Source organism: Mus musculus, chromosome 8 (assembly GCF_000001635.26).
Source record: "Mus musculus strain C57BL/6J chromosome 8, GRCm38.p6 C57BL/6J".
Classification (NCBI taxonomy): Eukaryota; Metazoa; Chordata; class Mammalia; order Rodentia; family Muridae; genus Mus; species Mus musculus.
The window spans coordinates 10,183,042-10,205,000 of NC_000074.6; the positions used below are offsets into that span (position 1 = coordinate 10,183,042).

General features: G+C 43.3%; 1 protein-coding gene across 2 annotated transcripts in view; it reads left to right on the top strand.

The window, feature by feature from the left end:
* Positions 1-21,959, top strand: part of Myo16 (myosin XVI) — a 480,832-nt gene that overhangs the window by 29,131 nt on the left and 429,742 nt on the right. The window contains exon 1 of one of the 2 annotated variants that reach the window (XM_006508779.3): positions 14,850-15,468. The exons of the other annotated variant lie outside the window; for it this stretch is intronic. The gene's annotated coding sequence lies outside the window, so the exon portion shown is untranslated. Of the gene's footprint in view, positions 1-14,849; positions 15,469-21,959 lie in introns of those variants that run through there. 2 annotated transcript variants of the gene reach the window in all.

A 21,959-nucleotide genomic window follows, 5' to 3' on the forward strand; every position in this document is an offset into this window, starting at 1 on the left:
CTAGATTTGGGGGCCTTTATTTCTCATTTTCTCTGTCATATATGTGAAAATAATTAAATGTCCTAAGGTACACTTATAGAAACGTTAAGCAGAGTATTTTAAATCTGAAACTGTCTTTTTTGCTGATAAAGAGACTGAAATGAGCCCCAAATAAATTCCAACAGTTGTAGTTGCTACAAATTGTGTTATTAAAAAGTTAAGTTTGGGGTTTCTAGCAGGAACTTCCCATATTATTTGTAGCCACAGATATTACTGTGTATGAGAAAGAACCTAACCCAGAAAGACAGACTAACACACAGCATCACCAAGAGAACACAAGATGTGTCTCAAAGGAATAATATGCACAGGCTGGAGTTGGTAGAAACGGAAAGATAAAACATAGCCAAGAATCCAGGGAGATCTCCAGGGAAGATGCTACATCGGGAAGGAGAACTGAAGTTAAAATTGGCAAGGATTCTTGGTGAGGGTGAGCAGGACCATTCCATCAGCCAATTAATTTTGTTGGTAGTCTCGGCAGGAAAAATTTCACGGGTGTTTTGTGTGGGTGGGGCAGGGGCTTCAAAAACAGGACATATTGAGTGTAAAGTGGAATGTCCTGGTGATGAAGTAGAGGCAATCGATTCTGATGTCTCCCCACCACAAGCTCAGCACTGCAGTGACTAAGATGTCAAGAGCAAAAGGAGAGTAAGGGGATTTGAAACATAGTTTCCTGGGTCTGAGACCTGGAGAGTCAGGCATTAGGATGAAGCACTGCTGGCTGATGCGGTCCTCTAGCTTCACTGTCTTCTATCACTGAAGGACACAGTTTCTCTACCCTTCACACTCAGCGCCATGACCAGAATCTGAAACTCAATGTGTGGAATGATAGAACGCCTCCCGTGCCTTCTATCAAAACAAAGAGGTCCTGCCATGCTAGGTGAGACACTGCTCCCAAATTTGGAACTCTCTTTGGATATCTGTAAGAACATTCCACTCAGAGTCAGAGGACATGTGTGTCCCTGAAGAGATTTCAAATGGATGGTGAGTTCATCTGAGTCTGGTGCTTCTGCCTGAACTCCATACCTCTCTCCTCTACCCGATGCTCACACCATGAGTCTCTCTGCATTGCACACAGCTCACGCCCTGTGTCTCTCTGCCTTGCATACTGCTCACACCTGTGTCCCTGTCTTGCCTACTGCTTACACCCTGTGTCCCTCTGCCTTGCTGCTGTTTCCCACAACTTTGCCATTTTCTTGCTGCACTATCATACTTAGAAGATAACGGTTCTGAAGATGTCATTTATCAGAAAAATTGCTTTCCGGAGTTTCATTCTCTGTGCTTGAGTTAAAAAAGATGAATTTGACCAGGATTTGTCAAAGGTACCCTTCTTAACATTAATAACACTTACAATACACAAACATCTAGTGTCTAGTATCTGTTTTATGGAAATTACATTATTTTACGAGCCCAAGAAGCTTTCATTAGGGAACACTGAGAAGCAGCCATAGTCCACACTTCGTGGTCAAAGAGTCGGTTCTTCCTGTCCTCCTGGAAGATCTGACATTTCAGCCCCTGAGCAGATGAATGAGGAGAGACCTAAACCATGTATTAAACTTCAGATTTCATCCAGGACACCAGGCATAAAACTGAAAACTGATGATCTGCCCTCCCTTGGGTCAAATAACTTATAATCTGTCAGATAGATAGAGAGTGGGATGCTGTACTTGTGGAATATAACAGTAGTCATGAGCAGATGTTTCTTGCACTGAAAAATGGGTTTATTAATGCATACTTATAGGGGAAGGACTAATCTATGATCCCATTACAGCATTTAATTAACTAGTCAGCTGTTGAAGATCCATGGTCTACACATGAGCGATAATCGATTTTTGGTTTTGATTTTTCCACAGAAAAGCGAATGTTGATTGCAAACCTCAAGAAGCTCACTCAACAAAACTGAATCAATATTTTGTTTTGTCTTTTGTTACTAGATATCAGAAAGACACACTTGTGTCTTCTTCCCTTTTCCTTTGGCCTTACATGGGTGCAGTTCTCATGGTGTGCAGTAGTGGTGTGAACTGGAAAAGGTATTCAATCATTTGTGAGATTGTAAGACAGTAATGGTATGCCAAGGTTGTGTGACTAAATTTATCACTGAAAGTTAGTCATGCTGTAGCTAGGGAAACACATGGTCCTCAGAGGACTGTCATAAAGAAGGGATTAAAAATGTCAGGTATAACATTAGCTTGCTTTTTACTGTAAGTTAGATGATTCATCACTTAGCTGTGAACAAACTGGACTGTGATAAAGGACACAAGAGGGAAGAAGCTTGACCCCATGCTCACACATGCTCATACATGCTCATACATGCTCACACATGCTCATACATGCTCACACTGCTCATACATGCTCACACATGCTCACACTGCTCATACATGCTCACACTGCTCATACATGCTCACACTGCTTATACATGCTCACACTGCTCATACATGCTCATACATGCTCCCACTGCTCACACATGCTCATACATGCTTACACTGCTCACACTGCTCATACATGCTCATACATGCTCACACATGCTCACACTGCTCACACATGCTCACACATGCTCATACATGTTCACACATGCTTACACTGCTCATATATGCTCACACATGCTTATACATGCTCACACTTGCTCACACATGTTCATACATACTCACACATGCTCATACATGCTCATACACGCTCACACATGCTCACACATGTTCATACATGCTCATACATGCGCACACATGCTCACACTGCTCATACATGCTCATACATGCTCAAACATGCTCACACATGCTCATACATGCTCATATATGCAAAACAAGCCAGTCCTGCAGTACCCAGCAGAACTGGCAGAAATAAGCAATGTGTAAAATAAAATCTGAATGGCTAATTGGTACAGATTTTATGTTATGTCAAAGTAGTGCTCTCAAGACCCTGGGGAACCAGTAACCCTTCTCTGAAGGGAGGAAACTGAAATAGTATCCATTTGTAACACTGGCACTTGAGGAAATAGAAACAGTATCCATTTGTAACACTGACACTTGCAGTAGAATGCTCACCCCCTTCCATTCCCACCCTGGCAGTGGTTCTGTGATTTGGCTGACAGATCCTCTTGTAAGGAAGAAACCTTGTAAAAGGTGGAATTGTCAAAGTTTCACTTCTGTAAAGGGTGAGATCAGATCCTCTGGGCTGATCTTGTAGAAGGCCTGCGTTGGGTTTCCAGTACCCACCCACCCTCCCAATCTCAGGAGCATTATGTGCTCTCTTCTGGCCTAAGGACTGGGTACCTGTTCCTAAGCGCACATAGTGCCCCCGCTTATATGTACATATCATTAAAACTAAAATAAATATGTTTAGAAGATTTTATTTTGAATATGTAGGTAAATTTTAATTCCCTGGCATTACAAAAATTTGAAACTTTCTTAATGAGTGTATTCATTCAGCATCAAATTTGAAGTCTAGGAGAAATGAGACATCCATAGGTGAGATGAATCTCCAGAAACTAACAAGTTGATTTCCTATGATGTGGCCAGGGAGACCAGATTTTTCACAGGAGAGTTGGCTTCTATTAAATGTTTCATATTCAGAATTTGTCAGTAGCCTTGGAGAACCCTCAACATCAGCCATTTATCACAATATTGAGAACAAGGATTGGGAAACTCAAGTAAAAATGTACATGTTTCCCATAACATTGGCTGTATAAGAATGATACCAAACCATTTACATATCAGCATCTACTAATGGATGTATTTTTTAGGAATAGCAGAATAAAAATATATGCACATAATATTGCATATGGAATTTTTGGTATGTCAGGTTTTGGTACATCCCAATATTCAACACAAAACTGTCCTTAGCTGCTGAGCTGCTTGCTTTAATTCACACTTTCACCCTGTGTTTTAGGGTTTTGCTCATTGAATATTTATTTTACTCCTTTTTAAACATTTTACCATAAAAATTCTGGTTATACTATAAAACTGGTCTATATAATCAGACTTCAGATGTTCTTAATTCCACTATGATAATTATTTCTTAACAGAAGATTGATGGTATTTTTGTTTTTATCACTTCCTTTGATGTCTGATATTCTGAAGTGTTCTTGAAAGAAGTTAAATGTGCAAATTTGGTGGGCAGGGGGATTGGCCCTTGATTTGAAAGCTTATGTACATTTCTCAGAAGTACAAATACATTGACATTTAAGTAAATGTTGCTATGTGAATGTTGGCTAGCTGTTGGGACATTTGCCACAATAGTAGAGGAAGACAGATTATCCTAGTAATTTGCACAATGTGCTGGAGAAATATTGCTTTCTGTCACTGGAGAAAACAAGAGAAAATTCACCTATATCTTATATAATCAAATATTGTTTTGTTTTGCACAAAACAATTATTTCCTTTATGTATGTTTTTCTAACTTTCATTAATTACTTAAAAGCATTGGCCAATGTCAACTAGACATATCCTTTCTGCATAAAATTATCAAATGAGCATGGAAAAAGGATGACGAAATTATTTATCATATTTCCTGTGGAGTTACTTGACTGTACCAGGACTCATAGCCATTTCTGTGAGTGTGTCTAACCGATTGCCTCAGTGGAGATAGTTAAGTCAGGGTCTCCATGGAGATACCTGCCAGTGTCTGCAAAGATGTCTAAATAACAGTGTTTCTCTGGAGATCACTGGCTCAGCACTCCTGCTAGTACCATTTTAATACATGTGCACCATGTCTACAGCATTTTCTCAGTTGGAGTGAGGACCATCAAGTCAGTGCATCTATGTGTGGGCTGGAACAACATCCTCTCCTAGTTTTTTCTGCACAGACATTGGCGGATTCCAGCATCCTGGTTCTGAGATGCTTTGTTGATGTGTGATGGAAAAGCACAGACACAGCCAAGGGTAGGTTTATCTGCACATGACCTGGGGTGGGTGACTGGAGCTCTAGATGGAGGTTGCAACTGTTGCCAGAGGCTGCAACGGCTGTCTCTTAAGCATAGGATCCCAAAAGGGATTCCTTGTTATAACTGGATGGTCACTCTTCTGATACAGACAGAACTCTTGTAAAATCAAGCTCTTCCATGGTAGTTACTTTTAAGACTGCTGGACAAATCCCAGATAACTTTGACAACTCCTTTGATAACTCCTAGGACCTTTATGGTATGTGATGCTGCTGTTAGATCCCAATGGAGAAAATAATTATCTGTTAAGATGATCTGTTTCTTTTCCTACTATTTCCTCTGTCTCATGCATACAACTCAGAAAGGAGGAGAACTTAAATGCTACATCTTCAGAAACAGAAGTCTGAGGCCATTCTTAAACGGCCTCTGTCTGTCCTTAGAACTCCCACTTTGTATCAACTCAAAGGGGAAGCCCTGAAGAGATCAGAGACCTCGTGTATATTCCTCCTTCCCATCTTTATTTCTTAATATAATAAAGAGGAGACTTTCATCTGTGCCATGTACCTGTCAGAGCTGATTATATGGTCTCTGAATAAACAGTCATGTATAACGTGCCACTAGCATGGGACAAGGGACACTGTGATGTGATGTGGGTGGGACAGGGAGCACTGTGATAAGGGATGGGACAGGGGGCACTGTGGTGTGATGTGGGTGGGACAGGAGACACTGTGATGTGATGTAGATGGGACAGGGAGTACAGTGATATGGGGGGCAGGGAGCACTGTGATGTGGGGTGAGGTGTCATAAGGGAAGTGTATTGAGGTTTGTCATGGGCAGTATGAAGCTTTCCATTGAAGGGCTGGTGGTTAAGGTCTCTCAGGCCAGCAAGAACAGGACTTTGGCTGGTTGCATTTAAAGAAAGGATTCCCCAGTGTCAGGTGACTACTGAGTACAGCTTCTTCTCCTTTTCTACTCCGCCTGTCCTTCTGAGCTTGCCAGTGACCTTCCCATTGGCTCTGCCACATCAAGCTTTACTCTCCAAGGCAGAGCAGTTTGGAACAAAGAGCCGTGCCATGATGAAGGTCAGGTAAAAAGCTGAGCTGTTAACTTGCAGCATGAGCAGTTGGCGTGGGCTCTCCTTCATGGTCTGGTTCCTCTCAGCTTATGCTTTTTTCGTAGTGAGAGAAGATGGCTTTGCTTTGTTGGTTCGTCTTGAGGATAAGATGTACTAAAAATATGAAAATCAGTTTTCAAGGTCACTTGAGTGTTGTCCTGCTGCAGCTGCATCCAGTGATAAAGGACAGTCATGGCCATAGACTTGGAAATGAGAGTGGTGATGATTGTGATGGTGATGATGGTGGTGGTGAGGATGGTGCTGATGGTGGTGATGATGCTGATGTGACAGTGTGATGGTGGCAACAATGACTATGTTGACAGTGGTGGAATAATGATTATGATGATTTGATGATGATGATGGCAGGCATGGTGAGATGGAAGACAATGGTGATATCCAGATGTAACTATGTTGTGTGGATGATGATGGTGATAATGATGTGGTGGCGGTGATGGTGGTGGTGATAATGGTGGTAATTGTGATGACAATGGTGATGGTGGTCGTGATGATGGTGATGATAATGTTAATATTGGTGACAGTAATCATAATAATAATGGTGATAGTAATGATGGCAGGGCTGGTAATAGTGATGTTGATTATGGTAGGTGCATTGATGTGGAATATGGTAGAGATGATGCTGATGTGACAGTATGGTGGTGTTGATGTTAATGCTAATGGTGGAAGAAGGGTACTATTTGATGTCTGACTATGTCTATATGTGTCTATAAATGCCTTTCTTACCAAATAACATCATTCATACTTTTTGCTGTAATGTACTTCATTTTCACATACTATCACAATCTCATCTAAAAGTGAAACTACAGTTTCAAATATTCATCTTTCATTGTTGGTAATCCTTAAGACGGCTGAATCAGACCTTTACAACTTCTGCACATTCAGTTGGGGCTGTGTGAATGTGTGTGTGTGTGTGTGTGTGTGCAACTTCTGCACATTCAGTTGGGGCTGTGTGAATGTGTGTGTCTGTGTGTGTGCGCGTGTGCTTGTGTGTGTATGTGTGTGTGTGCACCTGTCTGTGTGTATATGTGTATGTGCTTGTGTGTGTGTGCATGCTTGTGTGTGTATGTGTGTGTGTGCACCTGTCTGTGTGTATATGTGTATGTGCTTGTGTGTGTGTGCATGCTTGTGTGTGTATGTGTGTGTGTGCACCTGTCTGTGTGTATATGTGTATGTGCTTGTGTGTGTGTGCATGCTTGTGTGTGTATGTGTGTGTGTGCACCTGTCTGTGTGTATATGTGTATGTGCTTGTGTGTGTGTGCATGCTTGTGTGTGTATGTGTGTGTGCGCACCTGTCTGTGTGTATATGTGTATGTGCTTGTGTGTGTGTGCATGCTTATGTATGTATGTGTGTGTATGCACCTGTCTGTGTGTATATGTGTATGTGCTTGTGTGTGTGTGCATGCTTGTATGTGTATGTGTGTGTGTGTGTACCTGTCTGTGTGTATATGTGTATGTGCCTGTTTGTGCCTGTGTATGTGTGTGCCTGTGTGTGTGCCTGTGTATACCTGTGTGTGTGCACCTGTGTGTACCTGTGTGTGTGCCTGTGTGTACCTGTGTGTGTACCTTGTGTACCTGTATGTGTGCTTGTGTGTGTACCTTTGTGTATGTGTGTGTGCCTGTGTGTGTGCCTGTGTGTACCTGTGTGTGTATGTGTGTACCTTTGTGTGTGCCTGTGTGTGTGTGTACCTGTGTGCATGCCTGTGTGTGCCTGTGTGTGTGTGTGAGCATGCACTCATGCACACGTCTGCACACCTCATCCACAGTGATTCATTTCATTTAGGAGAAAGTGTTAGCAAGGGTAATCCATCAGAATAACTTATTCCATGACAGCGCTCGCCTTTGCCACGCACACCTCGTAATGGAAACCAGGGTGTTAAATGGCTGTTTTTGTTGGCTGGGGATGTCCCAGAATCTCCGTCTTTCTTCTTGCAAAGATGAAATGATAAGGCAGTGTGATTACTTATTGGTTCCAATTTACTTGCTGTCAACTGGTTCAGTCTGGTCAGACTTCACATTCCCCTCACACGGGTTCCCAGCCTTGCTTGTGGGTGCATAGCTCCGTTTGAGAGACAAACATCACTGAATGCATGGGTCTGTGACTCCTGATAGGTGCTGCCACACTTACATATCTGTCAGTCTATTGCTCTGAATATGAAAATGACATGAGATGTTCTAATAAGACACTTTGGTTCCTCTCTTAGCCTTGCAACCATCTAAAATGTAAGAAAAATATATGCTGTTTAGAAATCCAACCTCAGCTTGTATGGATTCATCCTTTGTGATTTTGTGACTGGAGATGATTTGTACTTATTATGGTATAAAATATATATGCATATTATAAAGCATATTGTTATATCTCATTTCATGTGATGTTAATTGCATTTTATTCTTCTATGTAAGTCATAATTTTTGACTAAGTATATGCTTTTAGAACATCTTAAAAGTCCATTGATTGTTCTAAAGGGTTGGTGGTACCAAAATTCCTGTAGCTGTGTGTTTTCAGTTGCCTAGTCTTTTTTTTTTTCCTGTTTAGAGGATGCTACAATTTTTTCTTGCACATACAGGGATTGGAGGTGTGTGTGTGTGTGTATGTGTGTGTGTGTGTTTCTATTTCCAATACTTACATGCAGTGTACACATGCACACATAGGAGTATTTGACACCTTTGTACATGCTTTCTGTAACACTAAAATGTGTTTCATTCATTGTTCATTGTCTTTGTCTCTCCCTTGAAGTACTGTATTCTGAGAAATTTGTTTATTTTGCCCACAGTGGGATCACAGAGATTGCTCTCTCTCCTCCCAAGCCCATTCACCACGACTGAATTGTGCTTATGTTAAAATGGCTATTTAGTGCTGTTGAGGATTTGTGGTGTTCAAATTCCTATCACAGAATGCAGTAACGGTTCCAAGTTTATTTTAACATCTCTCAGGAACACATCACAATTTTTAGTTTCCATCTACAGGGATTGGAAATGTATTCATCTGTATATATTATATATTATACCTGTTAGTGATGAGAAAATAGAATCTGTAGCAGAAATGGAATCTTGAAAGTCTTTGGGGATACATTAGTCGTCTTTGATGGTCCCTCAACCTTGATTCATGACTGTCTCTGCCTGTTGCCTGGCAGCTGCAGAAACTGAGTTACCTGACTTCCCTGAAGGGGTTGAGGGAGCTGATGTCTCTGGCCTCCATTTCCCTACGTTCTACCCACATGTAGCAGCATTCCCTAAGCACTGGAGTGTAAGCAAGTGACAGTTTAGGGCATAGGCTGGGCACATTCTACTTCTAGTGTGTGTGAGACAGCCAGTCCTTAGTGATAAGAAGAGGGAGATACTTGGAAGAGATATGGGAAGAGGAGAAAAGAGACTGTTAAAATGGACAAGGGCAATTTTTAGAAAATAGACCTAGTGGGCACATACGGAGGCTGGGAAACATCCTAACGCTAACTTATCCTTATGACAGAATATATCTGAAAGAGACTAAAGGCTGATTTTTTTTCCAATAAATTTGATTAGAAGACACTAATTTGGGCAATAATGCAAAGTAGAATAAGATTGAATCATGGTTTCCTGGATTGAGCTGTGCCAGACTCTCTGGCCCCTTGGGGGTTGGCCACCTTAAGCTTAAGTCTCCCATGTCCTCCTGTGCAGTTAACTACAGTCCACTCCTTCCCATTTCTACCACATGCCTGGGGCCAGCTCACCAGCCCCCCTTCACCTGCTTTCATAGCCTGGGACCCTATGACCTATTGGCTAGAAGTGACCACGTGAAGAGACAGTGGGTCTCAGAGACAGTTTACCCACTGATGACAAAATCCCTCACCCATCTCCTTCTTGGACTAGCTGTTCTTCCAAGGCATCGGCCCTTTGGCAGCTATATGCCCTCAGAAAGAACCCAATCTTTTCATTGCCTGGTGGCCAGAACCACTTTATAGCTGTTAGCTTTTTACTCAAAAGCCACTTGTGGGTAAAACAGAGCATGCAGGATGGTGAAAGCCATCAAATTACCTTTAAGTGACACAGACATCACTTAGCCCTGAAGCTGGACAGTTCTTCAGAAAAAGGGTAAACATAGTTCCTTTTTTTTTTTTTTTAAATTGTACCTGCTGGAGTAAAACAGGATAAAAAAATAGACAGTCAGACAGTGGCTGTTAAAGCAGCCATTTGTATTCTGTTGCAACTTTTAACTTGTGAGTCAGTTACAGTGTGCTGAGGTCCGTTGATGCCTGTGCGTTGTAATGGACTCGAACTGAGCTGGTTATAACCACCATTTATGTTTGTTACTGTGCTCGCCAGAGTGATCTCCCATGACTGAATTTGTTCTTTCATTAAAAAAAGAAAAAAATAGAGTTTCTGTTAAGCTTGAGAGTGAATCCATGCATTCGGAGGAAGATGCCCTGTTAGGGTTTTGTTTTCTTTTGCTAGCAATGTTACTTTGCTGTCTGAGTGTCCATCTTAGAGATGTTTTTCGTATCTGCAAACAGGGTTTGATTGGAAATGGCTGTAGTCTTAGATGTGTTTGACTGATATCTCAGTCCTGACACCTACATTTTGAAGTACTTGGTGTTGAGTCATCTGAATTTTTATGAAGATGTCTTTCCTAGACTCGCATCCACAACACAAGGTACCATTGTCCCTCAGTTCACACCTGTGCTTCGCCTTGTTCCCACCCTCAACTCCTCTAGGTTTTTCTTCACATTGGGTTTCTAAAGAACCACATCCTTTCCAAGGACTTCTTTGTTTTTGCACAAAGCTAGCCTAAGCTCTTCTATCTCCTCCCTGGTTTCTGTCTTGCATCCATACTTGGCAATGCCCTAATCTACACCTTTAACTCAGTCTTCTATGACTCAGGTACGTCCATTGCCCCAAACTGTCTGGTGACCTCTCATTCCCTCAGACTGATGCAGAGTACACTGCCTGTCCTGCCACACTGCCTCCATGTGCACATGGCAGCCTTTCTGTTCTCTCAGAGATTCTCTCATCCTTCCTTGTGGGCATCTCACCATGTTAGTTCCTCACCTCTGTGATAACCACTTCGCACGAATCAGGAAAGGCTTATTTGTGGTCATGACCTCAGACATTTTAGTCCATGATACAATAACACCATTGCGTCTAGGCCTATGGCATGAGGAAGAACATGGTGGTGGGGAGGTGTAGTAGAGGAAAAAACCATACAGCTCAAAGCATCCCAGAGGCAAAGAGAGAAAAGGGGGCTAGGGATTAAATACACACCCATCAAGGCATGCCCCTCCCCCACAGTCTCCCTCTGCTAAACTGTGTTTCACCTCCCAAGGTCTTCACCATCCCAGTCTCTTATTTATCTGTGAGCCGTCAGTGGATTAATCTACTTGTGATGTCAGAAACCTCATGATCCAATCACCTCTCAAGGACTGCCTTGAACACAAGCGGACCTTTGTCAACTTGCTACTAACTATGTCCCATAAGTCCCAGCTTCCAACCTTGTTCCCACAGGACCATGGCCAAATACAATACAAACTACAGTTCTATTTCAAATATCCCTTTAATCTTCAATAGTTCCAAGTGTTAAAAGTCTAAAGTCCATGTCTCATCTGACACCCAAGGCAATCTTCACCTGTGAACTCATATAAAGTTAAAAAAGTAAAACCCAACACAATAGAAGAGAATAAGCATTCTCACTCCAAAGAGAGGAATTGGAAAAATAATAAGGAGAGATTGGAACAAAGCAGACTGAAGCCAAGCAGGGCCAATACCAAATATTACACCTCCATGTTTGACTCCTGAGATTCACGGAAGAACCATCTGTATCCAAAAAGTATTGGGCAGCCCCTCTCGTCCAGCTCTCCTTCTACAGCACAGACGGCTGCTCTCTGGGCAGCAGACTCACTGTGCTTACAGTTTCCTCAGTGGACATCTTCTGGCCCTGGCATACAGTGAGCCCTCAGGGCTTCTGTTCATTGAATCCAACCATGCCACACATCCCCTGCCTATTGGCATCTCTGGTACAAAGCTCTGTGACTCCATCAGCTTTGCATCCTTCATGCCTATAAGATCAGTACTATAGGTACCATATGGTCACAATCTGCCACCAACTTGGACTGAAGCCTGCCTTCTTTGGACTATAGTTTCAGTAGCTTCACTCCTGACCCTGGGGAAACACTTCCCAGACAGTTGCTCTTCAGAAACGGGGAGCCTTTTCTGTGTTCTCATCCCCATCTCCATCCTTTGGGCTAAGTTTGTGTTTCACAGGTTATATCCTTGGATGGATGGGCTCTTGCCTTTCCTATTGACTCAATGGAGCCAACTCTTGATCTTCTCATATCCTTTACTGCAATTTTAAAGTTGCCCCTGAAGCTCCTCACTAAGCTTCATGTTTTGATTTCTGTTGGTTACTGAACAGCCGTCCTGCTCCAGACTCAATACCAGATTGAAATTCCCTCCACCGAGGAAATTAGTCCATTTCTCCCTAATCTCACTTCAAGCAAGTTCTAAAGTCCTGGACAGAATGGAACCTGATCCTTCACCAGATGTAGCCCAGGCTGTGCTAGAGTCCTCGCTGCACTCTGAAGCTTCATGCACCAGACCTCCACTGTATTTTTCTCGACATTCTGATATTCCAAATTCCCACCAGAGTGGCCCAGGAACCTTTGTGTTCCATGGCCTTTATCGAGCACAGCTCCAGACGCTTCCCTGTTACTCCTGCCTACAAAGCACACGGCACACTTAGCCCAGGAATGACTCCACTCCCACTCCTGTTAATGTGAAAAGAGTACCTTGAAGAAGACAGAGTCTAACTGTGGCTTCTAGTTTGTACAGAAGTCCAACAGGGCAGGGGATGCTTGTCAGCAGAAGCCCGAGACTGCTGGCCACACTGTCTCCTGTCAGAAGGCGGAGAGTGATAGATGCTGCTCACCTTACTTCCTCCTTTGTGCTCATCCCACGAATGCCTGCAGTTAGCAGAGCCTTTCCACCATAATTATCCCAGTCTAAACGATCCCTTACCACCATACCCAAGAGTCTCATCTGTGAGGTGAGTCTAGATCTTGCTAAGTTAATGACCAGGGATGAACATCATGGTAGGGAAAGTCTTTTGTAATCTGACTCATGACTGATTTTATCAAGTTGTTTAGAGCTCAGACAAGAGTTGCACTCCAAGCCCATTAGGGTTGCAGTGATTTTTCTCATGGACACTGTCTCCTGTAAGATAATCCTGATGAGATTGTAGCTCCCACATATTCTGCCAACCACACTGTCAAAGAAGTTTCAGAACAGAAAGACTCATACAGGAAATCAAAACTGGTGAATTTTCTTGCTCGTTAACTTAAGCAAACACATAACAAAAAGCAAGAGGAGGATGAGTCAACTTTGTCAGGAAAGGCAATAAGCAGGCAGAAAAGCCATTCCCCAGCTAAGTCCAGGAAACAGGGCTCATGGCAGTATGGTTAGGAGAAGCACCCAGGAGTAGAAAGATCTTAAGCCAGTGATGCACGCTTTCTCCACCGAGGACAGACTCTCTGGCTGATGCTGTCCACACCGTAAGAATCCCCAGAAACCATAATCTCAATCACTATACCTGTGTCAAGCATAAGAGGGGCTCAGAACATGCGCAGTGTCATTCATGGGTGCTCCATTAGGATGACCGAGACGGAATGATCACCCAGAAGGTGGAAGATTGCGGCCCTGGAATCTGTATTTGACGTTTTCAACCTTCTCCTCTCTGGCTGATGCTTTTTGTTGAAGGGTGTTTTAGGTTTTGTGTGTCTTGTAGCTCCCTAATGATTTTCTCAAGGAGTCTGTGAGGGAGCAGCCCAAACTTACAGGAAGGCACGGTATGCCCAATCTCTGGGTGTGTCTTCACATCTGACATTGTGTCGATGGGTGTTCAGGTGCAAGGGAGAGCTGTTTAGAGCTGTTTAGTTCTCGTTTGTGCTGAGCTGCCAGAATGCCTGACTTGCCTTTCTTTTGTTTGTTTTATGAATAGGATGCTGAGGATCTGAGCTGACTTCCCTGGAAAGGATTGAGCTCTTAATCTATCATCAAGAGAGGATGAGGCTCTTGGGTTGGGTACAGCCAGCTGGCTGAGTGTCCTGACAAAAGCAGAGAGGGAAGAAAATGTAAAGACAACCAGAGATGCGAGGGACATACACTTGAGCAATGAGATACTCAGGCTGGCCGCCACAGACATCCATGGCAAGGGACAACACTACCCCAAAGTTCTTTGGAGTAGGAGGGTTCCTGTAGGCACCAGAGTTTGCATTTCTGGCAACCTGACTCGGGAGAAGCTAAACTTTAGGGTTGTTGTTGTTGTTTATTAGATATTTTCTTTATTTACATTTCAAATGCTATCCTTTTTCTTGGTTTCCCCTCCAAAAACTCCCTATCCCCTCCCCCTCCCCCCGCTCACCAACCTACTCACTCCTGCTTCCCCATCCTAGCATTCCCCTACACTGGCATCGAGCCTTCACAGGACCAAGGGCCTCTCCTCCCATTGATGACCAACAAGTCCATCCTCTGCTACATATGTGGCTGGAGCCATGGGTCCCTCCATGTGTACTCGTTGGTTGGTGGTTTAGTCCCCGGGAGCTCTGGGGGTACTGTCCCACCTGAGGATCCATCCCATATGCAGTCACAAAACCCAGACACTATTGTGGATGCCAACAAAAGCTTGCTGACAGGAGCCTGTTATAGCTGTCTCCTGAGAGGCTCTGACAGTGTCTGACAAATACAGAGGTGGATGCTCTCAGCCAATCATTGGACTGAGCACAGAGTCCCCAATGGAGGAGCTAGAGAAAAGACCCAAGGAGCTGAAGGGGTTTGCAGCCCCATAGGAGGAATAACAATATGAATAAACTTTAGGGTTATTTTTATGCCTCTTCTTTGTTGCTGCTTTGCCACACTGCTAGTGAGGGTGCTAAGACAAACAGATAACTACAAAGCCAGTGAGATCCTATAAGAAAATCAAGTATATCACGACTAGGATTCCATGACCAGGAATCAAAGCTCTGAAACATAAAATATCAGCCTTTCATTTGAAAGCTCATTCTAACTGGATGCTCAATCATCTATCACAACAGCAGTTTAAGTTAGCTCAAACTTCTCTTTGTAGGGCCTCAAAGGAATTTTATGTGTGCCCTTAAAATATTCTTTCCAACACCACAAGTTACTCTTAGATTTCTCTTTTGTAGTGTTTAAGGTGAGGAGTGAGGGTCGAAGGGCCCAGAGCTAGGCAGGCACAGTACCGTAAGTTCATATGATGTGGTTTGCCGAATACTAGGACTCAACCGGTAGAGCTTAGCTGGCATGTGACCATGCTGCAGGGTTGCTATGGTAACATCAAACCGATGAATGGACCACCTCCCAGAGACAGGGCTGTGAGTAAGTGTGAAATTGATTCAGTTGTACACAGGAACACAGTCAAGCCAATTTTGTGAGGATACAATTTCTGGTAGGAAATGGCATTTTTAATGATCTAGACATTACGAATACGATATTAAATATTTGCTTTGGATTTTTCAGTAATGTGGTATTTAAAAATTAAGTGCGCTGTGCTAATTTTATGCTGCATGATGTGATTTCTGTGTTGTACTCATTCCAGGTAACACTCATTTTGTTTCCTTTCGTCTGAATTTATGTATCTAATACCGAGTTTGCACTTGAGATTAAAATTCCAGGTATCTATGCTTCCAGTTAAACTGCTCAAGTGTTTGGTTATTTCAGACTATTATGCTTAGAGCAACGGTTTCTGTTGTTGTTGCTGTTCTTGCTTTTTAATGAAATATAAATGAAAGTTGTTCTGTGCAGACATTGTTTCCATGTAACGTCTGTAAATTGCATTTTGCACTGAACAGTAGCCAACGTAGCACAGGTCAGGGAAAGCAAGTATTTTAATATTTCAGAACTTGGGAAGCTCGTGGTTTGGCTTTATGGAAGTGATGTATTCACACAGCATTGCTTTGTGTTCAGAACCGTTTTAGGAGCCATTTATCTTATAGTATGTCTAGGCATGAAACATGCCTTGAACATATGCAATGTGTTTCTTTAAATTATTTATTTTGGGGCAGGGGATCTGACAAAATGATGGGTTTGTATCCCTTCCTTCCCCACACAGGCTTTGTCTACACTGAAGAACGTGCCCTACCTAAGCGTCCCTTTAAGAGCTAATCTAGGGGTACTTTTGAGGGGGCTTCTAATGGTCCGTCTATGGTTCTGTCTACGGGTCCATCCGTCTAAGGATCTGTAAGGTTCTATTTAACGGTCTATCTAATTGGGCTAATTGCCAACCCCACCCTCTGATATCTGGTGTAGCTGGTTTTAACAGAACTTAGCAGGCAGTTGAGATGAGCATGTGTCTCGTCTCTGGGACACCCTCCCCTAGGATCAAGGGCTGTTGACTTTCCCATTAGTAGAACAGAGAAGCATGACTTGCTGGCATAGCCTTTTCTTCTCCTGGCATAGACTGCCATGGGTAGTGTTTGCCAGACTCTGGCAGAAGCCCTGCTCACAATGCATTTCTTCTTTGCTGACTAAATGGAATGCTCTGAGGGAAAGCCCGGCTACACTTGTGGCTTCCTGATAGTTACATGCAAAGCCCTCCACGGTTCTGACGAAGCAGGACTTGTGCTTTAGCTAAACCCAACCAGGACACCATAAGCTATACTCCTTTTGTTTCATGACTAAAACTTTGGTAATGTGCTGGTGTTTATCTGAATAAATTCACACGTTCAAATAACGACATAAATTAAACTTGACCTTAAACTCAATCATGTACTAATCTGTTTGTATCGAGAGCTATTACCTATTTTTTAAAATGTTAAACCCATTTGAACCTAAATAAAGTGAACTGTTCAAGCCAACACATCAGATCATTGCTTTCAATCCAAGTCGTTTTGGTAATGATGCTGTTTCCTAGTGGAAAGCATCAAGCGTATTCAAAATAGAATCAAGAGAGAGGAGAAAGAGGATGACTCTAAGCACAGTGTCTGTCAGGAGAAAGAGGACGACTCTAAGCACAGTGTCAGGAGAAAGAGGACGACTCTAAGCACAGTGTGTGTCAGTCACTTTGTCCAGGCTTTGAGTTACGTGAGTTTGGCCACTGCATTAACTGAACCTATTTTTTTCTATCCTGAATGAGCTCTCACACAAGGGAACCTGTCTGGACTAGCTCAGGCAAGCTTGGGCTGGTCAACAAAGCGCCCCTGCCGGAATAGGCTCTAAGCAATGGGATCTGCTATCTATGTCTGTGGAGGCTGGAGGTCTGAGGTCAGAGTCAAGTTCCACAGATAGAGCAGCCACTTTCTCTGCATCAGCTCAGTCAGCACGAGGCTAAGGGGGCTCCCGGGTGCTTCTCCGACTGGGTGCTGTATTATCTGCCTACTCCGCCCTCATAACCGAATCACTTCCACAAGCCCCTGCTTCCAAATCTTACCACGCTGAGGGGCAAGATCCCATCTTATAAGAGGATCTGCTCAGTGTCTTACAGAATTCTGTCAGAAGAAAGTGTGCAAGAAATGAGGGTGTAGTGACTCACTTTAGATGTTCACACACACACACATACACCACACCACACATTGTGGAAGCTTCAGTGTGTGACAGTGTGCCCCACAGCACACCCTTTTGTCCACACATTTTCACTTGTAAATGTTCACTACAGTGTGAATAACATTGGTCTGGTTCCAGGCCTCTGGCTTCTGCTACACTATCAGTACTGGAGCTGTGCAGGGGCTCCTCCCAGACATCCTGTTGTCACCCTGCATCATGGAGGTCCTGCAGCTTTGGTTCTGGGGGACTACCTTGTATGTGCTCCAGAAGTTCGTAGATGGGGTAGATGTCGAGATGTTGATAGTTGGGCCAACTTAAAGACCTGGATCTGAGTCTGGGTGGTAGCTGAGCTGGTCAGCCTACCAGCTCTCTCACACCCACACCACCAGGGTGAGCTCTCCAGCACTGCCTCCACCCTACCCCACTCCCTAGCTCACTCAGTACCTCAGCCAGCAACCTCTCCTGCTCTCATGCCCTTGGGGCCAGCTCACCCACACCCAGGCCACCAGGGCCAGCTCTTCTGTGCTGCCCAGCTGAGGTGTGGGGACCCACTCCCCCCAGGAGATGCAGCTTGTTCTCCCACTCTCGTGCCCTTGGGGCTGGCTTTGTTATCAAGGCCATCTCTACTGTGCTGCCCAGGCTAGGTGCAGGACACACTCTCCCTGGTGTTGCAGCCAGTGAGGGGTGGGGCTGGCTCTCCCACTCTCATGACCTTGGGACTCCTGTCTGGTGCAGTTTGAGGAAAAGGGGGTGAGCACCTTTCCTTGCCTAAGCTACCCCACAGCAGATGAAATTTTCAAACTCTCTGTTTATAATTTTTTTTAAAGATTATTTTCACAACCAGCTTAAAAAATCATGGGGCTTATTTTCACTGAAAGATGACTCTGTATTCTTGATTATAAGGCATCTAATCTAGAAATTTTATTTAGAAAATAAATCTATGATAAAATAATAACAGTCCTAATACAATAAAACCAGAGAGACAAATCCTCATCACTTTCTGAACGTTGAATAAGTTTTGGGACCATGAAACTTTCTTCAATGTCATTATTAACTCTTTACAAACTCCTCTAAGCCAGGCGGTGGTGGCACACCCCTTTAATCCCAGCACTTGGGAGGCAGAGGCAGACAGATCTCTGAGTTCCAGGCCAGCCTCGTCTACAGAGTGAGTTCCAGGACAGCCAGGGCTACACAGAGAAACCCTATCTCGAAAAAGCAAAAGCAAAGGCAAAAGCAAAAACAAAACTCCTCTAGATTGATGCTATCATGTCAATTTTATTTCATTTTTGTCTATTTATTTTAAGATATGAGTGGGTGTGAGTATATGTGAATGGATGTGAGTAGGTATGGATGGATGTGAGTAGATGTGGGTGGATGTGAGTAGGTGTGAATGAGTGTGAGTGGGTGTGAGTAGGTCTGAATGGATGTGAGTGGGTGTGAGTGGGTCTGAATGGATGTGAGTAGATGCGGGTTAGTGTGAGTTGGTGTGAGTGGATGTGAGTGGGTATGAATGAATCTGGGTGTATATGAGTGGACGTAAGCAGGTGTGTGTGGGTATGAGTGGATGTGAGTGAGTGTAGGTGGATATGAGTGAGTGTGAGTAGGTGTGAGTGTGAGTAGGTGTGAGTGGGTGTGAGTGGGTATGAGTAGATATGAGTGGGTGTGAGTAGGTATGAGTGGATGTGGGTAGGTATGAGTGAGTGTGAGTAGGTGTGAGTGGGTATGAGTAGGTGTGAGTGGGTGTGAGTGGGTGTGAGTGGGTATGAGTAGATATGAGTGGGTGTGATTAGGTGTGAGTGGTGTGAGTGGGTCTGAATGGATATGAGTAGATGTGGGTTAGTGTGAGAGGGTGTGAGTGGGTGTGCGTGCTCATGCCATGGTGCATTTGTGGAGCTCAGAGGATACCATGCAGGAGTCAGCTCTCTCCTTCCACCAGGTGGTCCTGGTGACTGGATTCAGGTTTTTATCAGACTTGGTATTGTGAGCTTTTACATCTTATATCCCTCATTCCCTTTCACGCATGAGGAAGTTGGATGTGAGGCTTCCATTTGCCTGGATTTGAACAGGAAATGGTTGCTCTGGGATTCAGGCTCGTTCTCAACTGTAAGTTCCTGCTGAGAGCTGGGCTAACTGTTTACAGAGTGGTTAATACATAAACGTGCAGCGTAGGTTTGCATGCAGAGGATGTTCTAAACTAAAACAGCTACTGTGTCCACAGGCTCTTAGTGTTTAGGACAAAATAGTAAAGGAAGATATTCTAAGGAGGTCTAAGGTAATAGTATGATGTTTTGTGGCTTTTAATTAAAGTGTTTGAGATAAACTCAATGCACATCATTTGGTTTCAGTCATTTAGACAGAAGGTTAGAACAAGCCAAGTTTGTGCTGTAGTTTCAATGTTCTATCCTGAAGACACTAAAAAAAGTTTGGACGACTGAATCTGTGTAACTTTAGAGATTTGGGAATTGGTTCACCAGTGGAGGATGAGAGGATGCAGGGAAGATTAAAGCCAGGAGATGAGGGATGTGCCAGACTGGCAATTAGCCCCAGGACCAAGCAAACGTCATCAAGGTCTGTGAACAGCTAAGGATAGTAACATCAAGGATAATTGATGCCAAAGCTGGAAAGGGCTACAGGTGCCTGTGCCTGTGATATTAGTGACAATTCTAGAAATTTCTAAAGTACCCAAAGGATTGGCATAAGGGTTGGAGGAAATCAATTTTTATTTGCTTTTGTTAGTTGTGCACTAAAACAGATTAAAGAATTGTTATATACTTAGGGCATGTATATTCACGCTACATGCATGTTCTAGTCATCAGCCTGTGCACAGCGTGTTCATCGTACAGACCTACACACCTTACCATCTCAGAGCAAAGCCAAGAAATGTATTGGGGTTTCATTTCTGGAGAACAGACCTAGCTAACAAGGTCTATGCTGTCTGCATGTGGGTCTCGATGGCATTGACTACAGGAAAGCCCAGTGAACAGTCAATGAGTGAATATCATCTTTGTCTTTGTGGTACTAGATTGAGCTCTCAACACTCATGCTTCCTGTGGGCAGTGGGCTCCAGTCCACTCCTTCAGTCCACTCCCATAAGCTATGGACTATAATAATCTGTATCCGTCTAGTGTCCAAAATATAAGTAACATTTGTTTTATTTGGAAAAAAAAAAAGACTTGAAATTTCACAGCGTCATAGTGCTCACTCACAGAACCAGGGAAATTAGCAGTGAAAAGGTCATTGGTTGCAAACTTCTCATCTGTAGTGAGCTTTAGTGAGGCCATTTCCAGGAAGTACTCACTAGTCTTTCTGAGCCCACTGTGGTTGATCACAAGTAAAGTGCCTACTGTCTCCAGTAGCTTGTTTTTCTCAAGCATGCTGTGGTAGATCACTAGTAATGTGTCCACTGTGTTATTCTGCATGGACAACTGTTCACAATATTCTCTATAGCCTGCTCTCTCCCCACCCCCACTTCTATTTTCTCCACGACAGAGTACCCAAGACTACTGAGATTCCAGTTGAGCCCCTCAATATTTGACTCTCAAAACCTCTACCTACTTTAATGGCATACTTGAAAAAATCTAATCTGAAGTTGTGTCTGGCAGTACTGCTAAGTTCCGAGAGGGATGTTTATATAAGTTTTATTCCTAGCCTTTACTGTAGTACCATGAGATAGGCACACAGCCCTCCCGTCTGACCACCACTCATGCCTTGCCTCTCACTTGATGGCCTTTGAGCTACATTACAGATGAGCTGGGCCAGGTTCAGCCCCATATATCATCACTCTGTCGATGCTGGCTTAGGAAGCAGACACAGCATGAGTCACTGTTTATGTGGATGGGGTAGAAGCTTCCACATATAAGCAGAAACTTCCAGGGCCTCTTATTTTCTCTGTCTGTAGTTGTCACAGAAAATCATGTGATCATATCCGAATGCCTCTTCTTATCATGATGTCATAGAGAGATACATGGGCAAAGATGTTGACATGAATTCCAGCTGTGGAGTGGGTGAAAGTCATGGGTTTGAATCCTCCATAAGGAGTGAAAATAGGCGGTATTTTACTTTTCTTGATATTTGGTTTTAGAAATATTTTTATAATAAATGCTAGTTACTTTAGTAGATGGAAAAATATTTTTAAAGGCAATTTAAAAAGTAGGCATATTTTAATATGTTAAATTTAAAGTTATAGGTATTTTAATAATTAAACAGGCATGAACAGTTCTTGCCAGTTACATACTTATATTTTACTGACTGAGTTACTAACTGAATATTAGCATTTTTCAAGGTAGCAGTTGGGAATCAGATGGACCAGGGGTAGATGTAGGGTAGATTTGAAGAGAAAATCAAGTAGGTCAAGTAGTCAACTGTCTCCATTGTGGTGGGTGAGAGGCATAGACCGGC